The sequence below is a fragment of the Protopterus annectens genome, chromosome 5.part0, assembly GCF_019279795.1.
Source record: "Protopterus annectens isolate FY-2018-M chromosome 5.part0, PAN1.0, whole genome shotgun sequence".
Taxonomy (NCBI): domain Eukaryota; kingdom Metazoa; phylum Chordata; order Ceratodontiformes; family Protopteridae; genus Protopterus; species Protopterus annectens.
Genome location: NC_056735.1, coordinates 1782119509 through 1782144683, shown reverse-complemented (window position 1 = coordinate 1782144683; position 25175 = coordinate 1782119509).

Below are 25175 nucleotides of genomic sequence, written 5' to 3'. Positions count from 1 at the left end.
ACCTGTTTTTACTGTTTTTAATAGCTTGAATTGTTTGTTGCACTTGCTTGTTTAAGTTTTGCTTAAAAGTTAAACAACAGGCTAATACACTCAAGTGTACTAGCTTTTGATAGCATTTAGTCGAAAAACACAGCATTTATTGTATTTTCTGCCTATCTGAAAAAAAAACTTGAAAAAACAAAAAAATACTCTTGTTTTCCATACTTTCCTACTAGTTTGTTCCAGTGATCAGATTTGCTGATCCCTGGGCTTTGTCTTGGTTCCTGTGTTTCTCCATTTTCCTTGTTTGGTCAAGGGGTAGTTTCTTTACTCACTAGTGGGAGTAGGGAGTACTGAACTGCCTGTTTGTCCTCAGAGGAGTGGTTTAAAGCAGTAACTTGTAGTTTATTGGCCATTTTGGGTAATTTCCTGTCTTTTCCAGCCCCCTGCTATAAAGCACGCTTTGGCGGGCTTTTCTGGCTATAGAGAACTCAGCACAGCTCCTCGTGGTGTCCAGCAGAGTTCCTAGAGCAGCAGAGACCAGAAAAGACAAACTTTCCAGATTCTAAGTATTTTTTTCTGCATTTTCGACTTTTTAAGCCTTTCGATTGCTATTTCTGCCTGTTTTATTCTGCTATTACCTGTTTTTACTGTTTTTAATAGCTTGAATTGTTTGTTGCACTTGCTTGTTTAAGTTTTGCTTAAAAGTTAAACAACAGGCTAATACACTCAAGTGTACTAGCTTTTGATAGCATTTAGTCGAAAAACACAGCATTTACTGTATTTTCTGCCTATCTGAAAAAAACTTGAAAAAACAAAAAAATACTCTTGTTTTCCATACTTTCCTACTAGTTTGTTCCAGTGATCAGATTTGCTGATCCCTGGGCTTTGTCTTGGTTCCTGTGTTTCTCCATTTTCCTTGTTTGGTCAAGGGGTAGTTTCTTTACTCACTAGTGGGAGTAGGGAGTACTGAGCTGCCTGTTTGTCCTCAGAGGAGTAGTTTAAGGCAGTAACTTGTAGTTTATTGGTCATTTTGGGTCATTTCCTGTCTTTTCCAGCCCCCTGCTATAAAGCACGCTTTGGCGGGCTTTTCTGGCTATAGAGAACTCAGCACAGCTCCTCGTGGTGTCCAGCAGAGTTCCTAGAGCAGCAGAGACCAGAAAAGACAAACTTTCCAGATTCTAAGTATTTTTTCTGCATTTTCGACTTTTTAAGCCTTTCGATTGCTATTTCTGCCTGTTTTATTCTGCTATTACCTGTTTTACTGTTTTTAATAGCTTGAATTGTTTGTTGCACTTGCTTGTTTAAGTTTTGCTTAAAAGTTAAACAACAGGCTAATACACTCAAGTGTACTAGCTTTTGATAGCATTTAGTCGAAAAACACAGCATTTATTGTATTTTCTGCCTATCTGAAAAAAACTTGAAAAAACAAAAAATACTCTTGTTTTCCATACTTTCCTACTAGTTTGTTCCAGTGATCAGATTTGCTGATCCCTGGGCTTTGTCTTGGTTCCTGTGTTTCTCCATTTTCCTTGTTTGGTCAAGGGGTAGTTTCTTTACTCACTAGTGGGAGTAGGGAGTACTGAGCTGCCTGTTTGTCCTCAGAGGAGTGGTTTAAGGCAGTAACTTGTAGTTTATTGGCCATTTTGGGTCATTTCCTGTCTTTTCCAGCCCCTGCTATAAAGTACGCTTTAGCGGAGTTGCCACTGTTGCACACTAGGGCAGCTCCGGTTAAGCAGGTTTAAACTATTCGGGCTACCTAAAGTCCACTCTTCAAATTTTCCCTTAAAACTACCTTCCTCGAACCATACTACTGATCTAATCAGCGTATCCTATAACTAAAAAGATCATCTCTACTTGACTCCAAGTAGACTATTCTCTATCTGTTAAACCTAGCACTTGCTCCTACAGTACTTATTACCTTGATACGGCACTCTTACAGATAGCACCCCAAAAAGGCAAACCCCCATTTCTCGGTCATCCACGTCCCCCGGAATCTCTTTTAAAGTTTTTTTGTCTAATCCTTCTAGCATGTCGAGGGATCAGTTGCTAGTGTCCTCTCCTGCTCAGCTGGTGAACCTGGGAATATTGAGGCAATGTTACAATTGCCTCATGTACACAGACAACCCTCTCCTCCTCCCACAAAACACAAATACATGCGAGAGATGCAACTATACGGCCAAACTGGAGGCTGAGCTCTCTCAACATAGGACAGGCAAGACCAGTCAGGAGGAGAAGGTTACCACACACACTATAGACCCAGTCTCACATAGTACCATCACAACCTCAAATCATACACATAAACACACAAAGACATACTCAGAGGCTCTGATCAAAAATCTACCAAAACAGCAGAGGCCACCAAAGCAGACACCCAAACAACCACCACCTCAGAACACAACACCTGCAACACATAGACCTCACTGTCAGAGTGTCAAACAGTCACAGCCCTTAAGGCCAAACACAATGCCAGACACACTAGTCATTGGTGACTGCATAGTCAGACACACTGACGTCCCGCTCACCAGACTGAGTAAGGAGAAGGTCACAGTAAGCTGCCTGTCGGGCGCTAGAATCTGCCACATAACGCAAGCACTCAGGTCTCTCAACAGCAGGTACAAATACGACTCAGTCATTGTCCACGCTGGTGTAAACGACCTGAGACGTACCTCCTTGGACTACATGAAAAGAGACATTGAGGAGCTCTCTGATTATGTAGCCCAGGCAGGTATGACCCTGACCTTGAGCAGTATCCTACCTTCACCAAGAATGATGCCACAATACAGAGATAAGATGATCAGCTTTAACAATTGGCTTAAACTCTGGTGTCATTCAAAGGGGATCCAATGTCTGTCTGCCTGGGATGACATGCTGGACAAGCCACGCTGTTTCAAGGGACGGCTTGCACCTGTCACCCTGGGATTCCGGATATTGGCAAAGGCTCTTGCCACCCCATAGTGCCTTTTTAGGCAAGGCTCAAATTCTAAACCTACCACCCTAGAACACAAAAAGGAAAAAAACTAAGGGTAATGCTGCTCAATGCCAGAAGTCTAAATCTCAAAATGCACGCACTCGAGGCCCTTCTCAGTATGGAGAACATCGATGTCTGTGCTGTGACAGAAACCTGGTTCAAGGCTCCTGAGAGCACCCCAGCACTATCAGGTTTAACCTCATATCATGCGTTCCGGCCCCAAAATCCGGACAATACCAAGAAAGGAGGGGGGGGTATCCATATTCATCAAGGACACCCACACCTCAAGACTGGTGACAACGCACGATGCATCGGAGACCATCCAGGTGCAATTAACCATAGGCAAGACTGCTCTGCAAATTGTAGCATGTTACAGGCCACCCTCACAAACTCAGGAACCTCACATGGCCTTCCTGAAAACACTAGAGGGGATAAATGTATCACCAAACACCATCATACTAGGTGACTTCAATTACCCTAATATAGACTGGGAACACTACTCAAGCCCAAACACCCTAGCCCAAAAGTTCCTGGAATTCATTAACTCAAATGCCATGGAACAACTAGTCACCATCCCCACAAGAGGAGAAAACATACTTGATCTCATCATCACGAACATGGGAGCACAATGTTCAACACACGAAGTATACCCCTCACTGGTGAGATCAGATCACAAACTAATCTCGCTGGAGGTCCTCACCCCACCTGAAATAAAAAAGACCACAGTAAAGAACTTCTCGAAAGCCGACTTCACACTTCTAAAGACTAGTGTGGTCTCCTTTAAGGCCCCCGAGCCGGCGGAAAACAGTACTCAAGCCGCTGAATCACTTACAAATGCCTTCTACCAGCACCTGCAGGACTGCATGGATAAGGCAATCCCAAGCAAAACAAAGACTCTTTGTACCAAAGGCAAGTGTCCAGTCTGGTGGACCCCAGCCATAAACAAACTCTACAACAAAAGGAGGAAGCTACTACAAGACAGAGCAAAATCCTTAAAAGGTAAGACACCCTTGCTCACTATAAGTAAAAAACTAAAAGCTCTCATAAAATCATCCAAAGCAAATTTTGAGAGAAAAATAGCTAAAGACTCAAAAGACAATCATAAGGCCTTCTTTAGCTATGTTAGAAACCTGGGAGGAAACTCCCAGATATGTTCAGAACTAGTTCAAAATGATGTGAAGATTACTGATCCTACAGACATTGCCAACATACTGGCTGACAGGTTCAGTGCAAACTTCTCCCCTCCCCAAAAGGAGAGATATCTATACTGCGATTGCAGCCCCCAAACATCTCCAACGCCCAAGTGAGAACTGCTCTCTCCAAAGCAAAAACACAGCATCCATGGGACCTGATGGTGTCCCCGGCTGTGTGCTCCACGAACTCAACGAGGAATTAAACCCACAGCTAGGACAGCTGTTTAATCATAGTCTTACCTCTGGATACGCATCCAGGAGTGGCGCACTGCAACTGTGGTCCCACTTCACAAAGGCGGTGCCTCCACCGACCCTGGAAATTACCGCCCATTAGCTTGACAAGCCTTATCTGCAAAGCCATGGAGAGGATCATAATGGACCTCATAAATAAAGACATAGGGAACTTGCAGACTTTGGATCCATCCCAGTTTGGCTTTGTCAAAGGCAGATCATGCCTTCTAAACTTGGTTGACTTTTTGAAACAGTCACCAAAGTCATTGATGAGGAAAGGCAGTCCATACAGCCTACCTCGATCTGGCAAAGGCCTTCGATACAATACCCCACTCGGGTATCATTGAAAAACTCATCAGCTTAAATGTTAACCCATACATCACAAGATGGGTTGCAAACTGGCTGAGTGACAGAACCCACAGGGTCAGAGTTGCTGGCGCCATGTCAGACTCAAAGCCTGTCACAAGTGGTGTACCACAGGGCTCAGTCCTGGGCCCACTCTTGTTTGGCATCTACTTTTCCAAGTACAAGCTAACACAGGAGGGTTATGGCTGACAAAGTTTGCAGATGACTGCAAACTGGGCCATAGTAGGAAACACATCTGACACAGATATCCTTCAGAAGGGTCTCACAGAAACGGATAACTGGTGCCAGAGCCATGGCCTAAAGTTAAATGCCAAAAAATGCATAGTCATACCCTTCGGGAAAAACAAGGTTACCCCTAGCTACCAAATAGGTGGCAATCCACTGAGCACAGAAGAAGTTATCAGGGACCTGGGGACCCAGGTTGATAGTAGTCTGTCATTCGACACCCATGTAGCTAAAGTAGTTAGGAAGACCTTCTACATTGCCCACCTTATCATGAAGGGATTCTCATCTAGATCAAGGGAGGTCATAGTCTCCCTATACTCATCACTCATCAGACCAATGATTGAGTACAATGACCCATTCGACATGTATCTGACCCGACACTTGCAGCAGCTGGAGAGGCCACAAAAGTTCCTTACCAAAAGGATAAAGGGTCTCAAACATCTGTCCTATGCTGCCCGACTGAAAGAACTCCAGCTCTATTCAGTCGCACGCTTGCTCAGAGGTGACCTTTGCCTAACATACAAGGCCATGTCAAACCCAGATTTGATGAATATGCTTCACCTCAAAAATCTAGATCTGTCAGAGCCACAAGGGGGAGACTTAAACCTCGACACGACTATTAATAGGACATGCTGGAGGGATAGATTCATCACCCAAAGACTCCCTATGCTGTGGAACAAAATCCCGGTATATGTGAGGCAGAGCACCTCGCTGGCCTTGTTCAAGAGAAATCTTGACCAATGGATGGGAGATCGCAGATATACCCCAGGGATTACCTCAGTGTCACTGCTCGACAGAGGCACAGCAAAATAATGGGTATAGTTCCCCATACTAAAGGGGTGGCGTAAGCCACAAAACTATGGGCTAGGCTTGTAAATGCCCTCGGGCAGATAGCCTAGTATGAACCTATGAACCTATGAACCTAATAAAATTTTCAAGCAACATTTTTCACCTTGAAATCTTTAGTATTTTAGTTTTGTCTAACAATGTTTGTTAATGGTTCAGTAATAAAAGTAACTAAAGAAGGGAAAAAGGCAAGCATGTTTAGTTCCTTTTGTCATGGTTATACTGTCAGAAGTATAGACTCCCATTTTAATATAAAACAAATAATTGTTGCATAACACCTTTATTAGCTTTATATAAGGATTTGAGAAACCAAATAACTCCAACCTCTAAACAAGTGCTTCCAATTTAGAGAACCAAAATATTTTTAATATCAAAACTAACAACTACCAAATCATAATTACTAATATTTGCATACTCTATTAATGTTAGTATTCTTTTGATGTTATCTTGCATTTGCCTTATGATAATAAAACCTGACTGGGCTTCATCTATTATAGATGAAGGTATTACTTTAAACTCTCGGGCAAGATTGGCATATATTTTTAATCAGTAAATAATTTATGAAGCTCGAAATTGATGGTGTAATGATGAATGTTGTTAGTGCATATGCTCCACAAGTTGGGCGTGCGATGGATGAGAAAGAGAAATTTTGAAGTGAGTTGGATGAAGTTGTGGTGAGTGTACCCAAGGGTGAGAGACTAGTGATTGGAGCGGACTTTAATGGGCATGTTGGTGAAGTGAACAGAGGGGATGAGGAAGTGATGGGTAGGTATAGTGTTAAGGAGAGGAATGTAGAAGGTCAGATGATTGTGGATTTTGCAAAAAGGATGGACATGGCTGTGGTGAATATGTATTTTAAGAAGAGGGAGGAGCATAGGGTGACATACAAGAGTGGAGGAAGATGCACACAGGTGGATTATATCCTATGTAGGAGGGCCAGTCTGAAGGAGATTGGAGACGGTAAAGTGGTGGCAGGGGAAAGTGTAGTTAAGCAGCATAGAATGGTGGTCTGTAGGATGACGTTGGTGATCAAGAAGAGGAGGAGGAGTGTGAAAGCATTGCCAAGGATTAAATGGTGGAAGTTAAAAAAGGGTGATTGTGAAGTGGAGTTTAGGGAAGAGTTAAGACAGGCACTGGGAGGCAGTGGAGAGTTACCGAATAGCTGGGTAACTACAGCAGAACAAGTAAGGGAGACTGCTAGAAAGGTGCTTGGTGTGACATCTGGACAGAGGAAGGAGGACAAGGAGACCTGGTGGTGGAATGAGGAAGTACAGGAGAGTATATGGAGGAAGAGGCTGGTGAAGAAGAAGTGGGATTGTCAAAGAGGTGAAGAAAGTAGACATGAGTATAAGGAGATGAGGCGCATGGCAAAGAGAGAGGTGGCGAAAGCTAAGGATAAGGCATATGGAGAGTTGTATGAGAGATTGGACACTAAAGAGGGAGAAAAGGACCTGTACCGATTAGCTAGACAGAGGGACAGAGCTGGGAAAGATGTGCAGCAAGTAAGGGTGATAAAGGATAGTGAGGGAAAGGTACTCACAAGAGAGGAGCGTGTGTTGAGAAGATGGAAAGAGTATTTTGAGAGGCTGATGAATGAAGAGAATGAGAGAGAGAGAAGGTTGGATGATGTGGGGATAGTGAATCAGGAAGTGAAACAGATTAGCAATGAGGAAGTAAGGACAGCTATGAAGAGGATGAAGAATGGAAAGGCTCTTGGCCCAGATGACATACCAATGGAAGCATGGAGGTGCTTAGGAGAAATGGCAGTGGAATTTTTAACTAGATTGTTTAATGAAATTTTGGAAAGTCAGAGGATGCCTGAGGAGTGGAGAAAAAGTGTTTTGGTGCCTATCTTTAAGAATAAGGGTGATGTGCAGAGCTGCAGTAACTACAGAGGGATAAAATTGATCAGTCACAGCTTGAAGTTATGGGAAAGAGTAGTAGAAGCTAGGTTAAGAAGGAGGTGATGATTAGTGATCAGCAGTATGGTTTCATGCCAGGAAAGAGCACTACAGATGCAGTGTTTGCTCTGAGAGTGTTATTGGAGAAATGCAGAGAAGGTCAGAAGGAGTTGCATTGTGTCTTTGTAGACTTGGAGAAAGCATATGACAGGGTGCCTAGAGAAGAGTTGTGGTATTGTATGAGGAAGTCAGGAGTGGCAGAGAAGTATGTAAGAGTGGTACAGGATATGTACGAGGGTAGTGTGACAGTGGTGAGGACTGCAGTGGGAGTGACAGATCCGTTTAAGGTGGAGGTGGGATTACATCAAGGATCAGCTCTGAGTCCTTTCTTATTTGCAGTGGTGATGGACAGGTTGACAGATGAGATCAGACAGGAGGCCCCGTGGACTATGATGTTTGCAGATGACATTGTGATCTGTAGTGAGAGTAGGAATCAGGTTGAGGAGACTCTGGAGAGGTGGAGATATGCTCTAGGGAGCAGAGGAATGAAGGTCAGCAGGGCTAAGACAGAATATATGTGTGTAAATGAGAGGGAGGGTAGAGGAAATGTGAGGATGCAGGGAGTTGAGTTGGTAAAGGTGGATGAGTTTAAGTACTTGGGATCAATAGTTCAGAGTAATGGTGAATGTGGAAGAGAGATGAAGGAGAGAGTACAGGCAGGGTGGAATGGGTGGAGAAGTGTGTCAGGAGTGATTTGTGACCGATGGGTACCAGTAAGAGTGAAAGGAAAGGTCTACAAGAGGGTAGTGAGACCAGCTATGTTATATGGGTTGGAGACAGTGGCATTGACAAAAAGGCAGGAGTCAGAGCTGGATGTGGCAGAGTTAAAGATGTTAAGATTTGCACTCGGTGTGACTAGGATGGATAGGATTAGGAATCAGTATATTAGAGGGTCAACTCATGTTGGACAGTTTGGAGACAAAGCAAGAGAGACGAGATTGCATTGGTTTGGACATGTGCTGAAGAGGGATGATGGGTATATTGGGAAGAAGATGCTAAGGATGGAGCTGCCAGGTAAGAGGAAAAGAGGAAGGCCTAAGATAAGGTTTATGGACGTGGTGAGAGAGGACATGCAGGTGGTTGGTGTGACAGAGCAAGATGCAGAGGATAGGAAGAAATGGAAAGAGATGATCCGCTGTGGCGACCCCTAACAGGAAAAGCCGAAAGATGATGATGAGTAAATAATAATGATATTTGACAATACGATATATGTAAAGTTGGATCTTTATCTTATTTCAATAAAGGAACTGTAAAAAGAGTTTGTCAGTTCCATTAAAAAAGCACACTATCAATGAAAGCTCGCCATACAAACACACACATACATCAGCCAATCTCAAACACAAGAAAATAAACATTCACCAGTCCAGAACTCATCTTTGCACAGAGATACACCAATCAATATTGAACCCAGACACATAGATTTTTGTAGAAACTATAATCATTGAAGTGAACTGATTATTCCTGCTTCAAGAAAATCCTCCTTTTCAGAGTGCTTGTATCCCTACTAGAACTTTAAGTATGGAATGACATTTTTGGAAATATGTTATAAATGTCAACAGTTATTCTATCTGTTGCTGGGGCTTTATTTTATTTTTTTCATTTGTTCATTCATTCTTAATTCACTTATAGTTTTTTTGAAAAATGTCTAATAGTTTTCATTGAGAGTTTTTTATATTATTATTTAAAAAGAAATCAGGAATCATTCAGCTCACTTTTCCTTTTCATCTTTAGAAACATTTACTTATATTTTAAATGCTACTAAGACATCATCAATGTCCATAACATTTCTATTACTTCATTTAATCTGAATATAATATGATTGATTTGAGGGAGCTACAATTCTGTTTAAGCCAATAGCAGCTACTAAATATGACTTTCATTTCTTATATTCTAGAGTTATTGCTATGTTCAATATTAATTGATACTTTTGAATGAGGTTGTAACTACATCTAAAACAAGGTTCATACTTTTTAATGTTTGACTTAGAAACATTTAAATCTTTTTGTTTGTTAAACAAATAATTATTCTACTTTATTTTATTACTGCATCTAATAATGATGCCATATAAATATAATTTAAGAAAGCCCTAAATTATAGTTTTATATACTCCACCAATTGATTAAAAGATTATTATCCATTTATGTTACCCCTTTTCATTCATTGGGATTCATCACATATTATAGAATTTCATTAATTATTGTTAATCTTTTATAATTAATGGACAAGCTAACTTTGAAAGTATTGTGATCAGACAATGTATAAGAGAGCACATTAGCAGAGTTAATCTTTGTACTTAAATCACTAGAAGTGCATGTGTTTGAATCCCTAAAACATAATAATTATGAGTAAAATCAATGAGTCTGATTCTACAGAATCATTTACATTATTTTAATTTACTAGATCTACCGCAGTCTTAACAGATTTGGTAGAAGCTGATAGTCTGGGGTCTCTGTTCACATTAACATCTTTCTTGTGTAAAATACAATTGCAGTCACCCCCAAAATAAGGTTACCCTTTAGTTTTTTAAATAACATATCAAAATATTTTATTGCAAATTTAGCTCTGAACCATAATATCTACTACATATTACCTACTGCAGTGAGTCTATTTTAATATTCATAACCACCACTCCAAAATTCCATTGGTATCACTATATTTATCTATTTTATTTTACATTTGTTAACTGGGACAGTCCGACTGGACCAGGTCTATTTACAGTGGAGGCCCAGGGAGAAAAGCTCCACATATATTAAAAGAAATACTAGAATTTAATACATAGTAGTAAAAACTGATAAAAACACATTATAACAGCGAAAATCCAGCTAGTAAGACAGAAATGTAAAACAGAGGATACAACTCAACAGTCTAAAGACATTTAACAATGAGAGTCATGACCTACATCATCTTAAAAAGACGTACCTATATTAAAGGAATAAAAAAAATATTGGAAGTAAACAACTGTAGCATTTACATTAGGCACGTAAAAAGCCTTTCAACTTTCCATAGAGCTTAAGCAGTGTTTTTAGGTTATGCATGGGCAAAGCCAAGTGCTTATGAGATGTGATTTTAAAGAGTTTTTGAAGTGGGAGGTGGTAGGGATAGAGGTCAATGATGGGGGGAGGTTGTTCCAGTTTTTAGCAACAGTGTGGGAAAATAGTGCTTTTCTAGCAGTGTTGTTAGACCTAGAGATGAATAAAAGTGATTTGTCACTAGAGCGGAGTGTACAATTTGTTGCATAGTAGGTAAGTAGTTGACTTAGTGATGGGATTTTATCAGGATATTTCAGAATGTTATAGGCAGTAACCAGTTGGTGGTAATTTAGTAGTTGAGGAAATTCTAACCGTTTTAAGTTCCTTAGAGCTAGACAATGATTGGATCTGAAGGAGTTGTTAGCAAATTTAGCAATATTATTATAGCATGACTCAAGTTTGTCAAGGTCAAGTTTTCTGATATGGGTAAGAATTGGTGCAGCATACATTATTGTGGACAAAAGGTAATCTTGAGCTAGGGTGATCTGTGTTGATCTGAGAGGAAGTTTTTGTGTGTGTATAATGAGCCCATTTTTGTGAATCTTTTTGATGGTTTGAGAGATATAGACATCAAAGAGAAGGTTTTTATCAATCTCAACACCGAGGAGTTTGGTATGGGCAGATGAAGAAATGATAGTACCATTTTTGGAAGTAATAGAAAAGGAAAGAGGAGTAGACTTTGATTTGTTGGGGTAAATAAAAGCAATTTAGTTTTATTAGGGTTAAGGATGAGTTGGATATTTGTGATCCAACTTTCCACAGAGCTAAAGGATTCCTGGGTCTGTTGTTGGAGAATGTAAAGAGAGGGGGCTGAGCAGATTAAAGTCAAATCATCCACATCCACATCCTGTATGAATGTGGCATACTGGGTGGAGGTATGTAGATTATTAGTGTAGATAGAAAAGAGAAATGGGCCCAGTACTGAGCCTTGTGGTACACCTATGAAGGTTGAGAGTAGTGGAGATAGTGTCTCTTGCCATTGGACAGATTGTTGCCTATCAGCTAGATAGTTCTTGAACCAGTCAATAGTAGAAGGGGCAAAGGATAGGAACGCTAGTGAATCTAATAGTAGGGGGTGTGAAACCATATAAAATGCTTTGGATATATCCAAAAACATAGCAGGTGTATAGTTATAGTCATTTCTGTGTTGGTTTACTAGATTGGTAAATGAGAGAAGAGCAGTAGTTGTACTGTGGTGTGGCCGGAACCTGTGTTGTGTGGTGGAGAGGATTTTCTGTGTGTTCAGGAAATACATGACTTGAGAGTGAATGCACTTCTCTAGCAGCTTGGAGAGGGGAGACAGAATAGCTATAGGATGGTAATTAGAGAAGTCAAAGGAATTACCACCTTTATGAAGAGAAATAATGTAAGATACTTTCCACAGCTGAGGGATGTAGGATTATTTTACGGAGCGGTTTATGAGGATAGAAATGGGGTAGGATAATAAGCCATAGTAGAAACACATCTGACACAGATATCCTTCAGAAGGGTCTCACAGAAACGGATAGCTGGTGACAGAGTCATGGCTTAACGTTAAATGCCAAAAGATGCATAGCCATACTCCTTCGGGAAAAACAAGGTTACCCCTAGCTACCAAATAGGTGGCAATCCACTGAGCACAGAAGAAGTTATCAGGACCTGGGGACCCAGGTTGATAGTAGTCTGACATTCGACACCCATGTAGCTAAAGTAGTTAGAAGACCTTCTACATTGCCCACCTTATCATGAAGGGATTCTCATCTAGATCAAGGGAGGTCATAGTCTCCCTATACTCATCACTCATCAGACCAATGATTGAGTACAATGCCCCATTCGGAATGTATCTGACCCGACACTTGCAGCAGCTGGAGAGGCCACAAAAGTTCTTTACCAAAAAGGATAAAGGGTCTCAAACATCTGTCCTATGCCGCCCGACTGAAAGAACTCCAGCTCTATTCAGTCGCTTACCGCTTGCTCAGAGGTGACCTTTGCCTAACATACAAGGCCATGTCAAACCCAGATTTGATGAATATGCTTCACCTCAAAAAATCTAGATCTGTCAGAGCCACAAGGGCGGGAGACTTAAACCCCGACACGGCTATTAATAGGACGTGCTGGAGGGATAGGTCCATCACCCAAAGAGCTGCTATGCTGTGGAACAAAATCCCGTATATGTGAGGCAGAGCACCGGCTGGCCTTGTTCAAGAGAAATCTTGACCAATGGATGGGAGATCGCATATATACCCCAGGGATTACCTCAGTGTCACTGCTCGACAGAGGCACAGCAAAATAATGGGTATAGTTCCCCATACTAAAGGGGTGGCGTAAGCCACAAAACTATGGGCTAGGCTTGTAAATGCCCTGCAGATAGCCTAGTATGAACCTATGAACCTATGAACCTAATAAAATTTTCAAGCAACATTTTTCACCTTGAAATCTTTAGTATTTTAGTTTTGTCTAACACTGTTTGTTAATGGTTCAGTAATAAAAGTAACTAAAAGAAGGGAAAAAGGCAAGCATGTTTAGTTCCTTTTGTCATGGTTATACTGTCAGAAGTATAGACTCCTATTTTAATATAAAACAAATAATTGTTGCATAACGCCTTTATTAGCTTTATATAAGGATTTGAAAACCCAAATAACTCCAACCTCTAAACAAGTGCTTCCAATTTAGAGAACCAAAATATTTTTAATATCAAAACTAACTACCAAATCATAATTACTAATATTTGCATACTCTATTAATGTTAGTATTCTTTTGATGTTATCTTGCATTTGCCTTATAATAATAAAACCTGACTGGGCTTCATCTATTATAGATGAAGGTATTACTTTAAACTCTCGGGCAAGATTGGCATATATTTTTAATCAGTAAATGATTTATGAAGCTCGAAATTGATGGTGTAATGATGAATGTTGTTAGTGCATATGCTCCACAAGTTGAGTGTGCGATGGATGAGAAAGAGAAATTTTGGAGTGAGTTGGATGAAGTTGTGGTGAGTGTACCCAAGGGTGAGAGACTAGTGATTGGAGCAGACTTTAATGGGCACGTTGGTGAAGTGAACAGAGGGGATGAGGAAGTGATGGGTAGGTATAGTGTTAAGGAGAGGAATGCAGAAGGTCAGATGATTGTGGATTTTGTGAAAAGGATGGACATGGCTGTGGTGAATACATATTTTAAGAAGAGGGAGGAGCATAGGGTGACATACAAGAGTGGAGGAAGATGCACACAGGTGGATTATATTCTATGTAGGAGGGCCAGTCTGAAGGAGTTTGGAGACTGTAAAGTGGTGGCAGGGGAAAGTGTAGCTAAGCAGCATAGAATGGTGGTCTGTAGGATGACGTTGGTGATCAAGAAGAGGAGGAGGAGTGTGAAAGCAGTGCCAAGGATTAAATGGTGGAAGTTAAAAAAGGGTGATTGTGAAGTGGAGTTTAGGGAAGAGTTAAGACAGGCACTGGGAGGCAGTGGAGTTACCGAATAGCTGGGTAACTACAGCAGAACAAGTAAGGGAGACTGCTAGAAAGGTGCTTGGTGTGACATCTGGACAGAGGAAGGAGGACAAGGAGACCTGGTGGTGGAATGAGGAAGTACAGGAGAGTATACAGAGGAAGAGGCTGGTGAAGAAGAAGTGGGATTGTCAAAGAGGTGAAGAAAGTAGACAGGAGTATAAGGAGATGAGGCGCATGGCAAAGAGAGAGGTGGTGAAAGCTAAGGATAAGGCATATGGAGAGTTGTATGAGAGATTGGACACTAAAGAGGGAGAAAAGGACCTGTCTAGACAGAGGGACAGAGCTGGGAAAGATGTGCAGCAAGTAAGGGTGATAAAGGATAGTGAGGGAAAGGTACTCACAAGAGAGGAGAGTGTGTTGAGTAGATGGAAAGAGTATTTTGAGAGGCTGATGAATGAAGAGAATGAGAGAGAGAGAAGGTTGGATGATGTGGGGATAGTGAATCAGGAAGTGAAACAGATTAGCAAGGAGGAAGTAAGGACAGCTATGAAGAGGATGAAGAATGGAAAGGCTGTTGGCCCAGATGACATACCAATGGAAGCATGGAGGTGCTTAGGAGAAATGGTAGTGGAATTTTTAACTAGATTGTTTAATGAAATTTTGGAAAGTCAGAGGATGCCTGAGGAGTGGAGAAAAAGTGTTTTGGTACCTATCTTTAAGAATAAGGGTGATGTGCAGAGCTGCAATAACTACAGAGGGATAAAATTGATCAGTCACAGCTTGAAGTTATGGGAAAGAGTAGTAGAAGCTAGGTTAAGAAGGGAGGTGATGATTAGTGATCAGCAGTATGGTTTCATGCCAGGAAAGAGCACTACAGATGCAGTGTTTGCTCTGAGAGTGTTATTGGAGAAATACAGAGAAGGTCAGAAGGAGTTGCATTGTGTCTTTGTAGACTTGGAGAAAGCATATGACAGGGTGCCTAGAGAAGAGTTGTGATATTGTATGAGGAAGTCAGGAGTGGCAGAGAAGTATGTAAGAGTGGTACAGGATATGTATGAGGGTAGTGTGACAGTGGTAATGACTGCAGTGGGAGTGACAGATCCGTTTAAGGTGGAGGTGGGATTACATCAAGGATCAGCTCTGAGTCCTTTCTTATTTGCAGTGGTGATGGACAGGTTGACAGATGAGATCAGACAGGAGGCCCCGTGGACTCTGATGTTTGCAGATGACATTGTGATCTGTAGTGAGAGTAGGAATCAGGTTGAGGAGACTCTGGAGAGGTGGAGATATGCTCCAGAGAGCAGAGGAATGAAAGTCAGCAGGGCTAAGACAGAATATGTGAGTGTAAATGAGAGGGAGGGTAGAGGAATGGTGAGGATGCAGGGAGTAGAGTTGGTAAATGTGGATGAGTTTAAGTACTTGGGATCAACAGTTCAGAGTAATGATGAATGTGGAAGAGAGATGAAGAAGATAGTACAGGCAGGGTGGAATGGGTGGAGAAGAGTGTCAGGAGTGATTTGTGACCGATGGGTACCAGTAAGAGTGAAAGGGAAGGTCTACAAGAGGGTAGTGAGACCAGCTATGTTATATGGGTTGGAGACAGTGGCATTGACAAAAAGGCAGGAGTCAGAGCTGGATGTGGCAGAGTTAAAGATGTTAAGATTTGCACTCGGTGTGACTAGGATGGATAGGATTAGGAATCAGTGTATTAGAGGGTCAGCTTATGTTGGACAGTTTGGAGACAAAGCAAGAGAGACGAGATTGCATTGGTTTGGACATGTGCTGAGGAGGGATGATGGGTATATTGGGAAGAAGATGCTAAGGATGGAGCTGCCAGGTAAGAGGAAAAGAGGAAGGCCTAAGATAAGGTTTATGGACGTGGTGAGAGAGGACATGCAGGCGGTTGGTGTGACAGAGCAAGATGCAGAGGATAGGAAGAAATGGAAAGAGATGATCTGCTGTGGCGACCCCTAACAGGAAAAGCCGAAAGATGATGATGAGTAAATAATAGTGATATTTGACAATACAATATATGTAAAGTTGGATCTTTATCTTATTTCAATAAAGTAACTGTAAAAAGAGTTTATGTCAGTTCCATTAAAAAAGCACACTATCAATGAAAGCTCGCCATACAAACACACACATACATCAGCCAATCTCAGACACAAGAAAATAAACATTCACCAGTCCAGAACTCATCTTTGCACAGAGATACACCAATCAATATTGAACCCAGACACATAGATTTTTGTAGAAACTATAATCATTGAAGTGACCTGATTATTCCTGCTTCAAGAAAATCCTCCTTTTCAGAGTGCTTGTATCCCTACTAGAACTTTAAGTATGGAATAACATTTTTGGAAATATGTTGTAAATGTCAACAGTTATTCTATCTGTTGCTGGGGCTTTATTTTATTTTTTCATTTGTTCGTTCATTCTTAATTCAGTTATAGTTTTTTTGAAAAATGTCTAATCATTTTCATTGAGAGTTTTTTATATTATTATTTAAAAAAAATCAGGAATCATTCAGCTCACTTTTCCTTTTCATCTTTAGAAACATTTACTTATATTTTAAATGCTACTAAGACATCGTCAATGTCCATAACATTTCTATTACTTCATTGAATCTGAATATAATATGATTGATTTGAGGGAGCTACAATTCTATTTAAGCCATTAGCAGCTACTAAATATGACTTTAACTTCTTATATTCTAGAGTTATTGCTATGTTCAATATTAATTGATACTTTTGAATGAGGTTGTAACTACATCTAAAACAAGGTTCATACTTTTTAATGTTTGACTTAGAAACATTTAAATCTTTTTGTTTGTTAAACAAATAATTATTCTACTCCTTTATTTTATTACTGAATCTAATAATGATGCCATATAAATATAATTTAAGAAAGCCCTAAATTATAGTTTTATATACTTCACCAATTGATTAAAAGATTATTATCCATTTATTTTACCCTTTTTAATTCATTGGGATTCATCACATATTATAGAATTTCACTAATTATTGTTAATCTTTTATAATTAATGGACAAGCTAACTTTGAAAGTATTGTGATCAGACAATGTATAAGAGAGCACATTAGCAGAGTTAATCTTTGTACTTAAATCACTAGAAGTGCAAATTTTATCAATATGTGTTTGAATCCCCAAAACATAATAATTATGAGTAAAATCAATGAGTCTGATTCTACAGAATCATTTACATTATTTTAATTTACTAGATCTACTGAAGTCTTAACAGATTTGGTAGAAGCTGATAGTCTGGGGTCTCTGTTCACATTAACATCTTTCTTGTGTAAAATACAATTGCAGTCACCCCCAAAATAAGGTTACCCTTTAGTTTTTTAAATAACATATCAAAATATTTTATTGCAAATTTAGCTCTGAACCATAATATCTACTACATATTACCTACTGCAGTGAGTCTATTTTAATATTCATAACCACCACTCCAAAATTCCATTGGTATCATTATATTTATCTATTTTATTTTACATTTGTTAACTGGGACAGTCCGACTGGACCAGGTCCATTTACAGTGGAGGCCCAGGGAGAAAAGCTCCACATATATTAACAGAAATACTAGAATTTAATACATCGTAGTAAAAACTGATAACAACACATTATAACAGCAAAAATCCAGCTAGTAAGACAGAAATGTAAAACAGAAGATACAACTCAACAGTCTAAAGACATTTAACAATGAGAGTCATAACATACATCATGATAAAAAGAAGTACCTATATTAAAGGAATAAAGAAAATATTGGAAGTAAACAACTGTAGCATTTACATTAGGCAAGTAAAAAGCCTTTCAACTTTCCACAGAGCTTAAGCAGTGTTTTTAAGTTATGCATGGGCAAAGCCAAGTGCTTATGAGATGTGATTTTAAAGAGTTTTTGAAGTGGGAGGTGGTAGGGATAGAGGTCAATGATGGGGGGAGGTTGTTCCAGTTTTTAGCAGCAGTGTGGGAAAATAGTGCTTTTCCAGCAGTGTTGTTAGCCCTAGAGATGCATAAAAGTGATTTGTCACTAGAGCGGAGTGTACAATTTGTTGCATAGTAGGTAAGTAGTTGACTTAGTGATGGGATTTTATCAGGATACTTCAGAATGTTATAGGCAGTAACCAGTTGGTGGTAATTTAGTAGTTGAGGAAATTCTAACCATTTTAAGTTCCTTAGAGCTAGACAATGATTGGATCTGAAGGTGGAGTTGTTAGCAAATTTAGCAATATTATTATAGCATGACTCAAGTTTGTCAAGGTCAAGTCTTCTGATATGGGTAAGAATTGGTGCAGCATACATTAGTGTGTACAAAAGGTGATCTTGAGCTAGGGTGATCTGTGTTGATCTGAGAGGAAGATTTTGTGTGTGTATAATGAGCCCATTTTTTGTGAATCTTTTTGATGGTTTGAGAGATATAGTCATCAAAGAGAAGGTTTTTATCAATCTCAACACCGAGGAGTTTGGTATGGGAAGATGAAGAAATGATAGTACCATTTTTGGAAGTAATAGAAAAGGAAAGAGGAGCAGACTTTGATTTGTTGAGGTAAATAAAAGCAATTTAGTTTTATTAGGGTTAAAGATGAGTTGGATATTTGTGATCCAACTTTCCACAGAGCTAAAGGATTCCTGGGTCTGTTGTTGGAGAATGTAAAGAGAGGGGGCTGAGCAGATTAAAGTCGAATCATCCACATCCACATCCTGTATGAATGTGGCATACTGGGTGGAGGTATGTAGATTGTTAGTGTAGATAGAAAAGAGAAGTGGGGCCAGTACTGAGCCTTGTGGTACACCTATGAAGGTTGAGAGTAGTGGAGATAGTGTCTCTTGCCATTGGACAGATTGTTGCCTATCAGCTAAATAGTTCTTGAACCAGTCAATAGTAGAAGGGGCAAAGGATAGGGACGCTAGTGAATCTAATACTAGGGGGTCTGAAACCATATAAAATGCTTTGGATAGATCCAAAAACATAGCAGGTGTATAGTTATAGTCATTTCTGTGTTGGTTTACTAGATTGGTAAATGAAAGAAGAGCAGTAGTTGTACTGTGGTGTGGCCGGAACCTGTGTTGTGTGGTGGAGAGGATTTTCTGTGTGTTCAGGAAATACAAGACTTGAGAGTGAATGCACTTCTCTAGCAGCTTGGAGAGGGGAGACAGAATAGCTATAGGATGGTAATTAGAGAAGTCAAAGGAATTACCACCTTTATGAAGAGAAATAATGTAAGATACTTTCCACAGCTGAGGGATGTAGGATTATTTTACAGAGCGGTTTATGAGGATAGAAATGGGGTAGGATAATAATTCTGCGGCTAGGTTTAGGAAGTTGGCAGGTAGATTATCAGCTGCAAGGGTAGTAGGTTTTAATTTCAAAAGAAGTTTTTTTAATTTTGGAGGTGGGAACAGGTGAGAGAGTAAGGGGGGAATGTTATCTAGACACTTAGCTGGGATATGTGGAGGGTTGTTTTTGGACAATTGGTTTGATAGTGCCATTATGGATTCTGCAAAGTAATGATTACATTGAGAGGCTATGTCCATGATGTCATTGGTGGAGTTGGGAGCTGGAGTAGTAGTTTTGCCTGGTTTAATTAAGGAGTTGATAGCTTACCAAAACTTTTGAGGATTTTTTGAGTGAACGTGTAACTTTAGGCATAGTAGCTTTATTGCTCCACAAAACTGTGCTCCCATTTTTTTTCTTTTTAAAGGAGGAATTTGCTAGGATTGCATATACTACTTAACTCAAAATTGCTGTATATCCTGCTCTTATAAATGTGTTTTCTATAAGAATGTGATACCCAATTGATTAATTTTACAACTTTTAGGCTATGCTCTTTTAAATAAAGGTATAACTGTGATTCAAGCCTTTAATATTCAAAGGCAAAACTGTAAATGTAGAGATTTTCAGTTTCAAATTAAATTATTCCATTTCTTTTAAATAGTCTGTAAGACGGTACATATTTCAATAAAGTGGGTTCTTCAGACATATGTTTCTTTAAGAAATAACTAAGTTATTTATTAACACTTAAAAAGTCATATCATAACTTAACATATCTAAATTAAAAAAAAAATACCCATGAAACTAACTCACTAACCCCATCACAGAATCCCAAGATTCCTAGTCTGATAAAGAAAAGCTAAACAAACTACCTCCTAATCTAACCTTACAGTGTCAGTGTACCCCACTAAACATCTATCCCTTGATACTACTGCAGAGAAGTAGAAAGAAAACAGAGCCAGTCATAAGTAAAAAAAGTATAAATATTTGTCTACCTCCTATATCTATAAATTGATCAAAATTAAAATAATGAGTATTACATCTAATTCCAAATTCTTAATGGAGACAGCATTTAAGTATGTGATCAAAACAGATGAGAAGAAAGGGAAAATCCCACAAAGAATTCATATTTGCTATTGTTTCTTATTTATTAAGATTATGTGATGTCAACACACACACACACACACACACACACACACACACACACACACACACACACACACATCTATTTATACAATCTGTAAGGCAAAGAGTGTACACGCTGACACAGAATTATCTTATGTAAAAGAAACCTTGCCTACTGAATCAGCAACTATAGCTAATCACTTTGTTCCAGTAACTTAATTATTCAGTTTGCATTACATTACTTAGCACAACCATTACTTTAAAGTATATTACTCAGATCCCTAGGGCATAGGTATAATTATTAGCTTACTTCAAATATAGAAATAAAAAATCTACATTTCACAGATCTGCTAAAATCCCATTTGATAATGTAATGTATAAATATTTACAAAACTTAAAGAATTCACAATTCTTTATAAATTATATTGCAAATATTTACTTGGCTAGTGAACCATTGTTATATTATGATTCTGTTGCCCTTGTTGTTGTCATAAGCAATTTTAAATATCAGTATGACGTAACATATTAGTATCATTATTACTTCTTATCAAGTTCCATACATAATATATCGTACTCAAGTATTGTCTCAGCATATTATATTATTTAGTCCAGTCTTTTTGTCTACTTTCTTCCCATTCTTAATGTTGTGTCATTTGCTCTTGCATAAATAAAAAAATCCTCATTTAAATAGAAGAGCACTAAGTTTAAGACTCCCTGTTATTTATTTATTTATGCTTGTTTTTGCAGTTCTTAATAGCATGTATTCCCTTGTAGTACAGGCATTATTAATGTATATTTTGTAAATAGAAATTCTAAAAATATATAAATTCATCTTATTCATTTCCATGGTGCGATCTTAATTTTTGTTTAAATTCTGCATTCTTAATTCTTGTACTATAAAATCTCATGTCTTATACAATTGTGTTCCATGTTCATTTGCTATAGTTATTTATTGCCTTTTGTTTACTGGGATAGTTCAACTGGGCACTCAGAACCATTTTCATTGCAGGCCCAGAGAGAAAAACTCCATTAGAGTTACAAAAAATTACAATTATTACAAAGAATTTACAGAGAAAAAAATAAATAGTTTCTTAGCAGAAATGGGGTTTTTAAATCATCCAGTGGATAATACAATCAAGACAGATGTTAATACAATTTGATTTCTGTAGGAGTGTTATATAATAATAAACAGGTTGCATTTATTTATACAGCAATATACACATTTCATTTACTAAGGAACAATGAAAAGCAGTATACAGTTATAAATATAAATAGGATTTATTTACATTTACAGGATAAGGTAGGGCAGCTGGAAAGTTAGGAGATGGTGACAGTCTGCAGATCTGAGAGACACAGAGAGAGAGTCGGGCACGGTGTGAACAAGGACAGAGCTAGGAGGAGTCTAGGTGCTATTTTAGGTTGTGCTTAAAGCTAGATTTGCAGCTGCCCTGTTTTAGTGGGATAGGTAGGGAGTCAACCATCTGGTGACATAGGACGAGTATAGTGAGTCTCCAGCTGTATTATGGGATTATGAAGTTATTAGTAGGCTCTGATTATCTGAGCGAAGGCAATCTGGTAGGGAGTAGTGCTTGAGAATGTTTTGTAGAGAAAGGCATGTGTGTGGTTTGTGTATTATTTTGTGGGCAATTTGAATTTGAGTGAATGTAAGGTGATTAGATAGTTCTAGCCAGTTGAGCTTCTTTACTGTTAAGGAGTGGTACATACAGTTGGATGCATTAGCTGCATACTAAATCAGTAGTGGTCTGCTGTATCCTCCAAAACCTATGTGAAATTGTGTAATGAAGCATCTAAGCATGTGCATAATAAGAACATCTTTATGTATAAACAAGCACAACATCAGCACCAAAACCTCTAGTATAAAAATTGCAAGCTTAAATTTGTACCATTTTGATTTGAGAAAATCAAGGATTTTTACTTAAGTATAAAGTCAAAGTCAAATTAAACTTTATTGTCATTTAGAACTACACACATTTAGCCTAAACAAAATTTTGTGCATCAGCTCAATTCTTGAGATTACAAAGGAAAGTGAAACAATACATACAAGTAGAGGAATAAACATAACTAATAAATACAATACTACACCCAATACACACAAGAAAGAGCAGAGACATTTACCAACACTCATATATGAAAAGAATGCCCTCTACTGAGTTAAATTATCTACCCTATTTTAAAGTAATACAAAACACAATGCAGACTGAACAATGCCTAAGTTTTGTCTAATATTGTACTTGAGTGGTTAAATAATACTGACTATGGATATAATAAATAAATCTCGTACTTACTTGGAATATATGTAAGTATATATTGCACAAATAAATAAAAATGGACTTACTATGTGTCAGACCCCTGAGACTAGTGCCCGAGTTCAGACGTCTAATCACTGTAGGGTAGAAACTGTTTCTGAATCTTATAGTCCTACAGCAGATGCTGTGATATCTTCTGCCTGATGCCAGATGCTCAAACAATCCATGCGCAGGATGTGTGTTGTCCTGTATTATTTTGGTGGCCTTTTGGATGCTTCTTGCAGAATAAAGATGTGATATCGATGGAAGATTGGAACCTTTTACCTTCTCTGTAACTCTCACCACTCTTTGTAGTGCCTTCCTTTCTGTAACTGCGCCGCTTCCAAATCACACTGTGAAGTTCCAAGTGAGGATGCTCTCTATTGCACCTCTATAGAAGGTGGAGAGAATATGAGAAGGAAGCTTAGCTTTTTCCAGCCTCCTTAAAAAGTGAAGGCGTTGGTGCACTTTCTTGACCAATTGGCTGGTGTTTCCCGAACATGAGAGATCCTTTGATATGTGTACACCCAGGAATTTCATACTCTTAACCCTCTTCACCCTCTCATCATTGATCCTGAATGCTGGGTGGTTTGTTCTCTTTTTCCTGCTCTTGATGATAATCTCTTTGGTATTTCTTCTTAAGGTTGTTCCCCTCGCACCAACTGATCAGAGATGGCACCTCCTCTCTGTACACCCTTTCATCCTCCTTTGTGATGAGCCCCATGACTGTGGTGTCATCAGCAAACTTGATGATATGGTTGGACTTGTGTTAGCATAGCAGCTGTGGGTCACAATGGTGAACAACAGTGGGCTGAGAACGCATCCCTGTGGAACCCCAATGTTAATCATGACATCAGTAAGTGGACAACTCAAATCCAAGTGTTAAAATACAATACACCAGTGTATTCATATTAAGAAAGAACAGAGGATGACTGCACAATTGTCTAATAGTTTACTACATGCCATTATATAGCAGAAGAAAATGAGTGAATGTGTATCTCTTTTGTAATGAATTCTCCAGAGCTGCATAACAACAATCGATCATTTAACTCATGTTGAAATGTACCTGTAGGTGATTACTATTCACCAATTACCACAACAGGAACTTTCTAACGCATAAGATAGGAACTCTGAAACATCAATGTAACAATTAATTATCAAGAGATTCACACACATGTAATGCATGCTTGATATATAATAAACATTGGAAATTACTTGTGCTGTAAGCTAAAATGTGCAAGAAAGACTCCACAAACTAGATTCTTCACTGTGCAGCCTTAAATCTCCCTAAGTTGAGTTCCATTGGATATATGGAAATGAACCCTTAAGGACAAACAAGTGTTTCAACTGATGGTTGCTGAATGCCCATGATTTTTTACTTTTTAACTTTTTAAGTCTTTGTAGGTACATTCAAGCCAATAAACCCAAACCTACTAGTTGTAGACAAGTGTCAATGTGTCTTAAGCAAATCCTCATAACTATGTCTGATGAAATATGCTTCTCTTCCTTAACTTTACCTCAGACTTTATAACACAGGAAAAAAACTCCTTTTTGGAAGTTATTAGAAAACACTTTTTTTGCTTGCATTTAGTTATAATATGCTATTTTGTGTTTTTCTGTTTAGTTTTTCATTATTTCTCTCACTTTTCTGCTCTTGTAGTCAGTCTTTTATTTTTCCTTCTTCACATTCTTTTAATACAATATAATGTACTCTCACACAAATAATCAATTCATCATTTCAGTAGAAGAGCACTCAGAAATGTGACATTGCCTTCACTTCACACCTTCACTTGTGTTCTTCCAGAAGGCAAGACCCTACAGCAGACAGGAATGGTGAGGACATACCTCTGGGAAGAATACTGAATTTCCCATGACAGCTATGTGCCACATGATCTGTTTCATTTTTCTGAAGCATAAAATTTAACTTGTGTGTAATAAAAGATTGTATAACCCACTTATACAAGTCTATAACAATAAGAGATGGCAACTTTACATTTTATTGATGTTATTTCTCAAAATATCAGAAATAAAATTTATATATCATGGCATGCTAAGTATTATTTAGATGGTGATATATTTAAAGTAGTACTTAGCATAATATTAAATATTAAGGTTAAGAAAGTAAAATATTAAACTATGTATGTTAGCTCAAAATATTAAACTTTATCAATCACAGAAGATTTTAGACCTGATAATAGTTTAGTGTTAAAAATGCAAGTTGATTA